The 15,153-nt window shown below is 41.5% G+C and overlaps 1 protein-coding gene across 1 annotated transcript in view; it reads right to left on the reverse strand.

The window, feature by feature from the left end:
- Positions 1–15,153, reverse strand: part of TRHR (thyrotropin releasing hormone receptor) — a 693,546-nt gene that overhangs the window by 587,957 nt on the left and 90,436 nt on the right. The window lies entirely within an intron of this gene.

Below are 15,153 nucleotides of genomic sequence, written 5' to 3' on the forward strand. Positions count from 1 at the left end.
ATCATTATTTACTGAAATGGATTTTAACGTGCGTCATGAAAACCCAGTAAATGTAGGGCAACCTTTTTTGATTCATTATTTTTATGTGCGTATTACACCACTGTACTGTCAAATGTTAAATGTTTTACTTGCGGACCTATATTTTTGATAAGCAGCATCTTAGGAAATAAAATTATCAAGTGTGAAAAACGTATTTTGATTCCTTATTTTGAAAGTTGTGCGTCCCTTAGATGTTTTGATCACAAAACTTTGGTGCCTTGATGACATTTTTTCTAAGTCAGCAAAAACAAACTGTTTATGCTCGTGTCTTTACACACCTGGTGTTGCGTCCGAGGCTAATCCAGCAATGTTTATACTTGATTGTTCAATTGTCTGCAGTTGTAGGAGAAGGAACCAGCAATGTCAACATGTAATGTTTATCTTCATTTGTTCGATTGTCTGCTCATGTCTTAAGGGAGAAGTAATGTCCACTGATGTTTGTGCTCATTTGTTTGATTGTCTGCCAATATCTTAAGGAACAAGCAATGTCCACTGATAATGTTTGTGCTGGTTTGTTTCATTGCATGTTAGTATTTGAAGGTCTGAAACAATCCTTAACTTGTTACCTAGTTAGAGATTGTTCCTTCTGTAACTATTTTGAATAGCCCCAGCTCGTGCCACATGTATAAATAACCTTGCAGACCTGTGGACGATGTCCACTCTTGTCATACCCTCTGAGCACTGTGATTATGTGCACCCGTGTGTTACTATTAAATACGAGTTGCTATGGCAGACCTCTGACTACTGGCCTCTGCGTTTTGCAAGAGGAGATTAAAAGAGAGCGATTTCCACACACGGATACACGTATTATGATGAAAATGTACCGCACATTAAAGTACTGATAAGAGAAAAATCTTGATTTTTATCCTTTTTAAGACAAGTTGAATCCCTTGCATGAAAGAAGCAAACAGCGGGAGAGAGATTATAACTGGAATACTAATGATTCAAAGCAAACTAATGCTTTGTCAACACAAATATATCACCTTTCTAATGGGAGGGGAAACAGGGTTTAGATCGCATGTGATACATAGCATTCCATTACAACGTGATTGTTACAACGACCGTGGTTCTACATCGTGAACTATTACATCGCAAGTCGTTACAATGACTTGCTGTAGGGGGCAGAAGGTGTTGGATGTACAATCCAACACCTTCCCTGCTGTTGCACAAACTGGAGTAGGAATAGTAAATTATACTATTCCTAAGTACAGCTTGCCCCCTACAGCAAGTCATTGTAACGGCTTGCGATATAATGGTGTGCGATGTAAAAACGAGGTTGTTGTAACAACCACATTGTAATAGCATGAGGTGTATTGCATGCGTAGTAAAGAGATATATTTAATGGGAGTGCATAGCTGTTGGCTTTCCCAATGTTTGACTGTAAAGTATTGATGGTATCTCAGATCAGCACATTAAATTCAATGTTTCCAGTCTTTATACAATTGATCTTTTATTTTTCACTTTTCACATAGCAATTTCTGAATTTCATTTAAAAAGAATATGGAAATGTCAGAATGTAAAGGGAAAAGCAGGCCTAGGCCTAATTTATTTTTCCCAAAATTCATCCATTTGTACTTCTGCAGTAGTACAGGGAGCAAATGTATGGGCCACAATTATTGGTTTCATGGTAAGTACACCTTCTGTCTCAGACACCGATTGAGTGCGTGCAACGACAGCCAGTGCAGAATTTGAGCTGCTGGCTGCTGGTGGGAGCCACAGGCATTAAGTTTTGGGGCCCGGCAGTTATTTTTGGGCATCAGACATTTACTGCGATAAAGAGAGAGCGAAAAACACCCAAAGTGTAAAGGATGGCAGACGAGCAAAATAGAAAACCATCACAAAGGGAGAAAGCAGGAACCTGCAACAGAGATATAGAGGGGGGAAGTAAGCCTAGTAGTGGATTAAAGAGGCGTAACGTGGATTCAAGACTATGCAATCATGGGATTTGGTGTGCTGATATTTAATAGCATCGGCCATGAACTCCTGATTTGGGCATCGGCACTCATTCTTTTATAAACTAAGCACTGGCCTTTCCCCGGCACCATCAAGGACTTTGTGCACAAGAGCTTGAACTTTCATTAATAAGTGGAATAGAGGAGAAAAAATAACCCTTAAAGTCTGTTCTTCAGTCATACCCCAGAAAATAAATCCAATTAGTTGTGATTTTAAAAATAAGTAGGGAGGGATGGGGAGCAACCAACTATGGAGGGAAAGCAGCTATTTGAGAGGGTTAAAAAGCATTCAAGGGAAAGAGTTAGAAAAAACAGCCCCCAAAGTCAGTTTCTGACAGCCGTTTCGTGTCGGACAGACCGATGTGGAAAGGCTGTTCGAATCCGACATCGTAATACATCCAACGAATACGCAATCCATAGACCTGTACCATTCATCTCTGGCCGACTCGGAGTCTCTGAATGTGGAAAGACCGAACGGTTACCCTCTATCATAATCGGTCAGTCGGAAATGTTTCCGAGTCAGCCGGAAACATGGGTTCCGACAAGGGTTCGAAAATCCAAATGCCGTTTGTAGCCTTTCCGACCGACATCATATTGAGGCCCTAAATTCAATGGGAATGCTAGAAGCTCACTTAAAAGTAATAATAGGTCTTTCACATCTACACAGCTTATGCTGTCTGGTAAGTAAGATCTCAAAATGTACATTATTGATAGATTAACATTTATTTAGCTTAAAGCTAAACTATGACAGTGCACAAAATTCTGGGACCATGAAGTAATTCAAAGATAGTGCCAGATAACATCTGTCTAAAAGGTCATAACATGCATGTAGTAGATAGTGTAATTCAGTCATCATCTTAAAATAAACATTCATAAAGTAAATAGGTATGGCCTTTAACATTTCTTTGATATATTCAAGCATTACTTTAGCATTGTAGGGTGGCAAAAAATGTGGAAGCAATGAGTCAGCAATCTTGGAATGCTAACCAATACTAAAGTGTGACAAAGATAATGCATGAGGGCTACTTGTGCATGCTTACAGCTGGGTAGTCATCTTGGAATGATTTTTTTTTGTACATTATCATGAAAATATTCGAATATGGACGTGACTGTGCATGCAGGTGAACACAAGGTCAGCCACTTTTTGTCATACACAATGACATCAACTATTGTATTATATCGAATGGGAGTCTCCATTTCAATATGGTGAGCATTAGCAGTGTCTGCACAGAATTCCATGCATAGGGCATCACGGTCCTGATAGCAGTGTCTGGGGAGCTGAAGGTCACTAATTTTATGGTGATGTGTACATTGTGCACAAGCAAAATGTTTTCTCAATTAATTTACGTATCCACAATTTACGTATCCACAATTTTCTATTTCTCTTGAGGGTGTTAAGTTTCTCTTCAAACCCTTGGCTAATCGTGCCATTAATAGCCATCAACATCTTGTGTACGTTTGCTATCTGCCTCGCTTGTGATGCTAAAATTGTCCTTTGCTTCCTTTTGTTTCAATAAACGATGATCCATTTGCTGAGGAGTTGTTTTTATGCCTCATGTTTGGATCTTCCCTGCTTCTTGATTTTCTTCTGGAGTTGATGAAGACATTGTTGGCCTCGAAGGCGAGTCCTGGGTAAAGCTCACCTTCTATGGCAATCAATCATTTAAAGGCTTGTGGGCAGTTTTTTCCTATGCCAGACAAATATTTCTGTAACGGTCTTATGCCATTCCATAAACAAGTTTTTATTAATCTTTTACAGTTGACTCTTGTGTCTCGTCAATTATTACATATATGTCATAATTGCTGGCCCCTAAAGAGGAAGAAAATCTAAACAACTTTTTTGTGAGGTACCATTCCAGCCAAAGTCTGAGCTGCTATCATGGGTAATATCCCAAGCGAGGGCTTTTCCAGCCCCTGGCAAAAAGAGTTGCCCCCCCCCGTCCCCCGCATTGCTGTGCTAACCCAAACCCATTTACATAAACTGACAACACAATACTAAAGGTCCTTTGAGAGTCATTTGTGACTTTTCACTCAGATGGTGCCCAAAATTGACAACATCAGGGCCTCCCTCTACTGCTTTGGACCTCATGATGCCATGCCACCTACATCTATTCAGCAGTTTCTTTTCTCTCTAGAAACCTTCAGAACTGAGAAGGCACACCCCAATCTTGTCAATTGCTGGGATATGTGTACCCAGAACTTGCTTACAACAGAAATGGTTTGCTGTTTTACTGTTTGTTGCCATGATATTCCTACTCAGAAAATACCGTAATGACCAACCTAGGATACCTGAAGTTAAGGTAGTCTCAGTTAACCTCTGATAAAAAAAAACGATCTCTGGTTTGTTGTTGATTTGCTTGATTAACAGCCTTGTTTTCAACTGTCATTTTTAATCAGACTGGGTCCTTCGAGTGCAACAGATTCACACTCCAGGTATCTGAAAATGCTCAGAGATTTCTTGCAATGGTAGCCACATCAGACCTACTGTTTATTATCCACATGGCCAACTGGCTCTGACAAATACTGATGAAATCAAGGCACCCTATGGCTGCAGGATTTGCTTCTGGGTTACTGTTGTTCCTATAGCTGCCAATGCCGCCAGCATTATGACAATGGGTTTGTTTATAAGCTCAGCTGCATCATCAGATAGCAAAAACACATAAAGGAACACTTTATCCAACTGGTGGAGCCAGATTCAGGGGGCAAAGAAACAAAAATATGTAAATGCAGTTCAACCAGGAGAAAAACATTGACACAAAGTGTCATTGTTAAAATGAGGTATGTGGTGCCACGTTGTCAATATTTGTCACTTCCGTTTCACAACACGCTAATGCACATCACATATAATCATTCCTTACTTATGTCCAAGTGTGATTTTATGTTTAGATTAAATATAATTAGTGACTTTTACATTAATAAGTAATAATTGAGTGTGTTTACGTTAAGCTAGCAATAGTAACTGAAGGCCTTGATGTGAAAGGCCCCATGTTAAATGAATTGTGTATTTCAGCATCCCGTGCAAATTTTTTCTCATTTCAGAAGCTGAGTTCGAAAGATATGCTCCTTATAGATGTGCTGTTACTGTTTATTTCTGACTGAAGGCCATTGAATACATCTCTTAGTGAGCCGAACACTAAATCCTAATATCTGAATGAGACGGAAAGGTTGAGATATATCCTCTCTGGTAAGATAACTATGAAGGCCATTGTTAGACTTGACATCCTTGGTTTGGTATTCCCGTAAACGTTTTGCCTTCATTTTTCCTGTTTTGCTGAAATTGGTTTTATTGACATTAGAACTCTGCACACATTACCACTTCGAACTAGTCTTAAGTGTGTGTACTCTCTCCGAAGCATGGTAGAATTTAACTACACCTAATTGGCATATTTAATTTACTTGTAATTCCCTAGTAAATGGTACTACATGTTCCCAGGGACAGTAAAGTAAATGCAACTAGTAGGCCTGCAGCACTCCTTGTGTCACCCAACAAAGATGTATTTTAAACATGTCTCAGGCCTGCCACTGCAGCCTGTAGTGCAAATATTAGGCTTCTATTTCAAGCTGGCCGAAAAACCTTTTGCCAGCCATAAGACTTCCTTTTTAATACATATGTCATTCCCAAGATAGTCCCTAAAGACTCATAGGGCAAGGTTAATTGTATTTAAAAAGTAGGACATGTGGGTATAAGGGTTACATGTCATCACAGTGAAAAACTCTTAAAGTCATTTTACATAATTGTAAGGCCTATCTCTCCCATTAGCTAACACTGGGTTACCTTATTACATTAAATAAGTGGTAACTTTGGCTTGGGAGCAGAAAGAGATATGGTGTTTACACTCAAATTAATTGTATTATAAAACCCTCCTAAATGGTAAATCAAATGTTAAGTCACAATTCGGACATTGCCACTTTTAGAAAGTTAACATTTTCTTCTTCTAACCATTTATGCCTTTTGCCATCGCCCTGGGACTGTGAATGACTCTGCTGCTGGGGTTTGTGTAATCCCTTCCAGACAGTGACACAAAAGGGAAACTGCTGTGGACAGGATGGACCATCCTGCCAGCAAGGCTGAGGGCAGAGTTGAACTTGCCCCACTTACACTTCAAAGGGCTTGCCCCCAGCACACACAATAGAACCGGACACTAGTCTTTTGTCACCTCAGACTTGCAGGAGCCTTGATAGAGGAAGAGAAGAACTTCCAGAACCAGATTTGGAGGTAGAATAGGGAATCCACCCTTCAAATGCAGGTGCCAGGTCTAAATATTGGACCTCCAGAGCCTCTGTCCAGTATACTACTGAATCTGTGGACATTACAGCAGAAGGATTGCACATGAGACCATGGTTTTGTGTGTGGGGGACCTCAGCTACCAGCTTGCTTTGCTGCAAAACCCTCCCGTAAGCGACCAGGCATCGTCCACCTTATCCCACAGCTCTCTTAAGGATAGACAGTGTGGGACATGTGATACTGTGGTTTTGTGTTTGGGGGACCTCAGCTATCAGCTTGCTTGGTGGAAATCTCACCCAGAGACTGTCAGGCAGCAGCCTCCTGATCCCACAGCCCTCTTAAGGGCGGACAGTCTTGCACAGTAGGGGACCTGTGAGACCATGAATTTGTGTGCGGGGGACCTCAGTTACCAGCTTGCTTTGCTGCAAATCCCGCTTGGAGGTGGCCAGGCAGAAGCCACCTGATCCCACAGCCCTCATAAGGGCAGACTGCCTTCCACTGTGCAGGCCATGCCTGGCCATGCTTGGGCTGCACCCTGGCAAACCTCAGGGCAAGAGCGGGCCCGCCTGCACCCATCCGTGACTGGAAGAGGCTGGGCTAACCCCCTAACAAGGGCTTCACTTTGGGGTAAGTCATTAGCCTAGCCCCTACTTGCTATCATTAGACATGGAAGAGTACTTTATTTTGCCTGCTTCATGTTGATTGCTTTTAATTTACTTCTTGTCTGATGCCTTAGCTTGAGTGATATTACTGTGAGAGTTCTGCTCACCTCTGAAAAAGGTTGAAAAGGAAACTACCTGGTGGCCATTCTGCATCGAGCCCCTTGGTAATGTGTTTCAAAATTATTCTTTATGAATTCATGAACCAGTACTTTTTCACAACTTGATATGCGACATGAGGAATGTGAAAGATTTTTGCATTTCCACCCGATGCCACTGCTCTTCTCGCAGTGGGTGCAGTGACTGTACGAGGACTATCTTGTAGAATACTAGCAATTTCCACCAAAGAACGTTGTGCACACGAAAGCTGTGTTGAAATTTATTTGTAGCTTTTAAACATTAAACGACAAACACGTTTCAGCCTCCTGGCCTTTTTCGATGTTGTTTCACCCATTCAGTCAATTAAAATTTAACCAATATAAACACAATTGATTGGACGGCCGTCTTGCCACAGAAATTGATGATGGACTTTCCATTTAGCTTTATCTTAAATCATGGATAGCATGGCGACCATTTTATACTGCCTCTATTACACAATAATCAACATAGAGTAAGAATAAGTATGTAGCATCTAGAAAAATGAAAATATGGCAATAAATGACCACTTTATTCAGTGTTTGCCTGGGACTATCAAATAGCTTTTCAGTAGTTTGGCAGGCGGGCTGGGTGGCGTCCCATGGTGGTGCCTCTTTCAAAGAGGCACCACAATGGGACTGCATACAAGGTTCCAGCCCGGCATGGAATCAAAAGTCCACGCCGTGCACAAACTTATGTGCATGCACACAGGGGGGGCACATGTTATGCCCACCTGTGTGCATTCACATGCGGTTGAGACTCAGGGGGGATCCTGCACGGCCCCCTTTGTTTCCTCTCCTCCTAGGTATACATGGAGGAGAGGGAACTCCTAATGTGCTTGGCGGGACAGCAGCGGTCCCATCAAGCATATTGCGGCCTTTGACCACTGCTCCAACACCAGGGAACCGTGGCTCCCTGACAGAGTGGTCGGTCCCATGCGGTCTGACTGGCAAACTCTTAATGGGGTGGTCGGACCACCAGTGCATCAGTGGCTGGATCCGCCACCACAAGTCAGGTGGTCTTCGGACAGAAGGTCTGTTCATATTTTTATATCTCAGTGCTCATCAACTTGAAGGCATTGTTCAGCTGATTGTCAAGTCAGAGTGGTGATATGTAAGATCTCTGTTTTGTTTCTTATCCCATTCTCCTTTTCCGAGGTTTACTACTAATTTACATATTTTGTGTATGACTGGCTGTGGATTTGGAGAATTGCTTCCTTTGGACCTGTACTACAATGTTGAACTATCTAATGATTTGATACCTTTCTTTTCTTGTCACTTCCATGCTTCTTATTCCTTTATATTCTTCTGTTGGCCCTGCCTAGGAAAATTACATTTGTTTGAATTACTTATGTAGTATCTTATTGCTGATGTCAGACCTTACGTTGAAGGTAATGTGAAGGACTATTTTGTTTCCCTCTCTTCTCCCCTGCTCCTCCTCTCATTCACCCAGCAATCCTTTTTTGACTCGGTCCCTTCCCCACCTCTATCCTAGCACCCTGCTAATATTTTGCAGACCACCATACAATTGGTGGACGTCAAAACATTTTCGTATTCAATTACAAGGTGAAAGTCTGTTTTATTTTAAACACATTTGATTTAAAGATAGCTACACAGATATAGGTGCATACAAATTCTGCATCTTTAAATCAGCTTTGTAAAAATAAACTAAAATGCATTCAACTCCACAGCAGCCATCTTTGAAAATGGTTTCTCAAAATATTACGAAATGTTTTCTGAGATGGCTTCGGGGGATCTTAGAGCATATGCAGATGTATGCCACAATTAAGAAAAAGCATTGGCAACAAGCGTAGGTTTCAGGACGAGGGTATTTTGGCTTTGCCAGTGCTTGAACATATTGAATCAGATTGAGAGTCTTTGTTTTTTTGCACAATTTAAAATGTTCAGGTAAAATTATCTCAAAGTGATTATGTGTTCATTCCTTTTATTATTCGGACCATCATTAGGTTGCAACATCACCATTTTCAGTATTATTTTTATTCTGGCGTACCTAGCCCCTTATTTGTTTTGGAAACAGGCAGTTTAATTTGCTCTGCTCAATGTCATAAACCCTTTCTGAGGGTGATTACAATTGATTTAGTGAAAGTGTATTGATAAGACGTTATTTAAATAAACTCTCATGTGATTAAAGCTTTGCCTGAACATATTTACACCTTGTGTTCCCTAATGTTCACCTTGTTAAATTTCTATATTGTACACAGAAAAACCAGTGAGTCAAACTGGAAAGACTGACACAGGTGGAACATTTGTTCTATTTTTCTATGGTTCTATTAATAAAATGCTATCATTTGAACATCACCAACCTAAAGGCAGGCGCATTTCACCATTTTATATTTCAAAGAGTTAGTCAGTTTGTCATTCAAGTCTACTTATCTCCAAAAATGAATAAGATAGAAATCATAAATATTTATAAAATCACACATAGACATACACAATATTCATCCATAGAATTAATAAAAAATAGTAATGGTTTGTGCCTTATGTACATATAAGATTAAACATTTAACCATATTACTATCTCATCCTTATTAACAATGCCATCACCGCAAAAAGGATAGTGCACTGTCTTCAGTGCCAGACCAGAAGGATCCTGTTAAGTGATCCATGCCTACATGTAAAATGCGACTGGCTTAAAGGTAGCATAGCTGATGAGGGGTGATGCCCCGAAACCGGTCCCAGGATGCTTGTTGCAGGTCCAGGGAGGACCCGGCTGGCAGTTCGGGTTGGACTGTTCCCATAAGGAGCAGGGTCAAGACTGATTGGCATATGGCTGGGTTCAAACTGGGGTGGTGTAGTGAGCAGAACAATGATGGTTTTAATCCAGATCTCTTGACTGGGAGTGAATGTTTGATTAATTCAGCATTCTGTCCAACATTTGTTCTTGCAGCACTTTTCACTCTAAGTGGGATGGGTATGCCCAGACGTGGTTCCCTTGCTCACTATGCCACTGGATTCAAGCTAGCCTGGCTGATGAGGGATGATGCTCCAAAACCAGTCCCAGGGGGCTTGTTTCTGGTTCAGGGAGAAACCGGCTTGGCAGTTCAGGTTTGACTGTTCCTATGAGGGAATAATATGTTGTAATTTTAAATTGGGTGCTAGTAGGTATGTAACTTTTAGAAAGTTGGTTATTTCCTGCCCTTAGCCCTTTGCTGCCTGCAGCCTGTCTTGGGTGTTATGACTAGGTGTAGCTGACAGTTAGACTTTGTGAGTTCCTCCCAGCCAGTCACTCAATAGAGGTTTTATGTGTGCCTCAATGGGCCATGGGTAGGAGGATGGGGGGTGGAACTGAGCACAGTCTCACTTATAACTGAAGAGGCTGTGCTCTCTCTTCACACCAAGGGTCTAACAACCCTGTCTTGTCACTGCAACCAGGTTGGAGCCAGGGCAGGTGAGTCAGGAAATTCCATGCACTTCAAGTAATCTTTTCAAAAGCTTGTACCACCTTCCAGAAGAAGGGCACAAGGACATAAAAATAGGATCTTTAGACCCCTTCTTCAGTTCACTGCTGGGCCTGTGGAAGGACTCTCAGAAGGATGCTTGTTGCTGTGACTTGCTGTATAGTTTGCCAGATGGCTGCTGTACCTGGCAGGACTGCTTTGTTGTCAGGAGCCTGTCTTGAACCCTTGAAGTTCCAGCCCTGCTGTTGATCCCTACCTCTTCTTCTGCACCGAGGCCTACCAAAAGCGGCCACAAAGGCAAGTTTGCTTGCCTACTGTTCAGAGCCACAGGGACATAAAAGGCTCACACCCTCTTGAGCCTGCAACTGGATCCAGCCTGAGTGTGTTCTGAACCCCCAAGAGGTGGCACACCCATTCTGAACCTTTGGTTGAGGTTCTAAATGTGCCCAGATGGCCCATTCCCAAAACCGAGGAAAATGTTTGGCCATAAACTGCTCTGAGAAACAGGAGGAGACCAAGACCAACTTACTCGCCTATCTGCCTAAAAGGTGCATCGCCAGTCGGATTGACTTCGCAGCTACTCCTGCTATATTCTTCTCCACAACAGCACATCCTTTTCAGTGGTCCTTCGCCAAAAGGGTATCCGACCAAATAGAGCTGTCTTCGACTACAGCCCTCTGCCTCATTCGTTTGGATATATTCTACTTCCATTCCGGCGACTAAGTCTGAATGTAGTAATGTTCACTGCAGCTTCAAACCGAGGCCATTCGGCGAAGAAGCTCCCTTCTCGGACACCTCCCGCAGCCATGCCCCGCTGAACTTCACCCTCTCATACACTTGTTCTCAGAATTTCTTCTAAATACAAAGAAAAGCACTGACTGGGCCCAATCCACTTCTTGTATCCGAACCGTGCTTCATAGTGGTCGGCCATATTTGTTTTACTTTCACCCGGTCTCATGCAACTAGATGTCAGTGGTTGACGCTTTGATCTTTTAGGTGCTAATTTTCAGAAAAACATTACCAATTCATGAATCTGGTTTTACTGGTTGTATGTTTGTCGTTTGGTTGTCAAATAATTCATTTAAATTTACTTCATTTTTTAAAATTGGTTCGGGATTTTTCTTGTGTTGTGTTTTTTCTTTATTAGTGCTTGTGAGCTGCATAAATACTTTACACATGGAGTATAAAGAAAAAGGAAGTATCAAGGAGAAATGAAGATAATGTTACTCCTGGGAGGCACACATTTTTGGCACAAGCTCAGGTTTACTGACCTTGATAAATCTCGGACTGCATCAAAATCAATGGGTGGATGCATGGCAACGCCCATGATCCACCCATGGACCACCTCCCTGACACATACTAGCACAAAGCAGCGCTATACACTGCATTGCATTATTTTGTATTGCTAAACCATGCAAAGTAATACAAAGTGGCCTTGTGTGGCTTACTAAGTCATATATAAGGACTTACATTGCTTTACAACAACTTGCATCATGCAAGGACAGTGCAAGTCCTTAGAAATCTGAGCCATAATTCTTACCCGCTTCAATACCAAGCACAGCCAAAACGAAGTTGAAGGTAACAATATCACAAAGACATGACATATAGCATAGAAAAATTATCTCCTTTAACCCCATCAAATACTCTTTAAATTACAAAGGCTATGGAAAGTTACCATACATGCTCCAAAATTACAATGTCATATTTCCATCTCAATATAGCTTCTTCAAATGTTAAAAAAAAATATTAATCTATAGGTGCTAATCTTTTAAGTTGAGTCGATTCTTCTCCTCCACCACAGAAACACTAGCTTTCAGCTAATATCAGTGGCCTATGTTACCACAGGTGCACACCCCATAAAAGGCAGTGTTGTCAAAATTATGAACCAAAATAGCATGCAAGATCCTTGTCAAAGACACTGCAGGAAGAAAACTATTAACATGTTAAAAGTGATCTAGCTTTTCCCAAAAGTATGGACCAAAATAACATGCAAGATCCTTGTCAAAGACAATGTTGGAAGAAAACTAATAACATGTTTAAAGTGATCTAGCTTGCTCCATTTAAAGTGTGGCCCAAAGCATCCTCACTGTAAGACATTGAGCTACTGCTTGGGGGGAGGAAGGGGGTAACCCTTCTCAAGCAGCTACCACAATCCTTCTCAGGGTGAAGTCACAAGCAAACCCTAAATTAACCTGTGCTCAACCCTCTGATAACTTGCCATAGAGTAGTTAGACTTCACCCAAAGGCACTGTGTAAAGTATTTGTGCAACATTTCAGGTGTAACTCAGTGACAATACACCACAAAAGGGGCCCACAACAGGATTAGAACACTTTAGTATTTTTTCATAAATAAAACAAGACTAAAAGTAGAAAAATCAAACTAATACAACCAGAGATATTTTATTTTAAAGTGTTTAGTAAAAACTAATGGCATAAGCCAGGCGTGGTCTTGAGTGGCTTCAGAAATCTCAGGTAATACAGAGCATGCATTGCATTTCTCCGCACCAGGGGGGCATTTCCATGGGTTTTATATAGGTGTTCATACCCAATAGCCATGGATTTTGATGCATTCCCAGATTTACCAGAAGTGGGGGATCTTTATTTCTCCTTGGTTTTTTCCTCTTTCTGCACCATACACAGAAAGAGGAAAAAGTCTCAGGGGATAATTTCGAGCAGGAAGGTTCCCCTTCCTACACAAAATCAGTACTCCTTACAATGCTCCTTACAATGCAGGCACCCTTGCACCATGGTGCAAGGGTGCCTGCATTGGTACTAGGTAGCCAAAAGGGCATTAGCGCAGGTGAAGAGACAGGAATGGGCCGGTATTTCCTTAAATATGGTACATTCCTTCACTTTCTCACAGTCCAGTGCAGCAAGGTGACTTGCTGCGCGGCACTGCGTGAACTGGCCATAAGTAGGGCCCTGAATCTTCTTATGCCCCATTTAGTGTGTCCCAATCAGTCCGGGCAGATCTACCTCCTTGACAGACTTTTTTCTGCTCGAAATGTATTATGGATGATTTCCTGGTAATACACTTGTTTATGCCCGAGTTTGCGCACCGGCTCACTGATCTCATCTATTGCAATGCTCAATTATCATTATATGCAGAGCTTCTCCCTATCTCATCATGCCTCAGCGATATTTGGTATCCCCTATGAGTCTCTCTGCAACTCCACCCTTCAGGCTCTGGCCAATGATGTGCAACATTCATTTTGTAAACATGAATTCCCCTGTACATCTTTATATCCGTTGCTGTGCTCATGGTATTACTGTTGAGGTCCTTTATTATGCTCATGTCTTAGCTACCTTTCAATATGCAATGTTCATGCCATATTTTGTTTGTTATACTAATTTTAGCATTGCCAGCTGTGGAGCATATAGCTATGCATATGAAGTTCTATTGTCATTAGATTTGTGATGCTGTATACCAATGATGTTATGCTTAGTCGTGGTCACCATTGCCGAGGGTTTTGTGCAGCTTGCAAAAAAACGAATAAAAAAAAAAACGTCACATACAGGCGCGATAGCAGGCCTGCAACATGTTTAAAGAGATACCTAAGTGGGTGGCACAATCAGTGTTGCAGGCCCACTACACTGGCCTAACAATAGCCCCCACTGTCCTCACAGTGCATGGAAGCCCTGAGATCCAAGGGGGCCCCCTCCAGCACTGTGAACGGGTGGCGGGCCCCTGGCATGAGCGACACAGGATCTGGAGCATGGAGGTCCCCCTCTATGTATTTTGCAGGGGGCCCCCTCAAGTTTTGTTACACCACTGGCCCACTAGTAGTATTTAATTTACAGGCCCTGGGCACATATATTGCCACTTTACTAAGGTCTTACAAGTACATTAAATATGCCCGTCGGATATAAGCCAATGTTCCATTGTTTAAATGATTGAGCACATGCACTTTAGCACTGGTTACCAGTGGAAAAGTGTGCAGGTTCGTAAGGCCAGCAAAGAAGAGATGAGCAAAAATAGAAGAACAAGTTTGGGGGAAGACCCCCCTGAGACTGACAGGTCTAAACACTTACATTTACCTCAGGGCCACTAGCTAGCATAGGTAAAAATAGCAAGCAACATATATTCACCATCAAGGTTAAGATCAACCTTATTCCTCAAAGAATAGTTAAAGCCATTTCTTCTAGAATTTATTTTCTGCTTTCCATAAACTAATCTGACTATAGCGTCTTCATAAATATTTTCAATTCATTTTTGTTCACATTTTAACATGTCATGCTAACAACAAAGGGGGAAAGAGAAGTTTGTACACCCCATGTAGTAGTCATTAGCCCAAATCAAGAGAATAATAAGCTATTAATTGCAGACGAAATCAATGTTATCTCCCAATGTTCCTGTGATAAAATGTCTTTTTTTGAGGATTGACACAGTGGTCAATAGTCTTAATCTTCTGTGTCATAAATCCAAAGAAAGATCTTTTTGGAAAGGAGGGCAGCCCATCAAAGAATTTTTGCAGCACGCATCATGATCAACTCCATAATAGTGGAAGGCAGGTTCACCTGGAGAGCACTATTTTTTGGATTATCTGTCTGTTAGAGCTTTTTCATAGCTATAAGTGGCCTTAAAACTGAACTGTTAAAATAGTATTGGGGAAGGTATTTATGAAGATATTTTATTTTGAATATCAACTTGTCCCATATATATTAAAACAGACAAAGGATTGGGTAAGGAGGTACTTATTGGGATACATTTCTCAGTACTTCAAT

This window comes from Triturus cristatus, chromosome 5_1 (assembly GCF_964204655.1).
Source record: "Triturus cristatus chromosome 5_1, aTriCri1.1, whole genome shotgun sequence".
Lineage (NCBI taxonomy): Eukaryota > Metazoa > Chordata > Amphibia > Caudata > Salamandridae > Triturus > Triturus cristatus.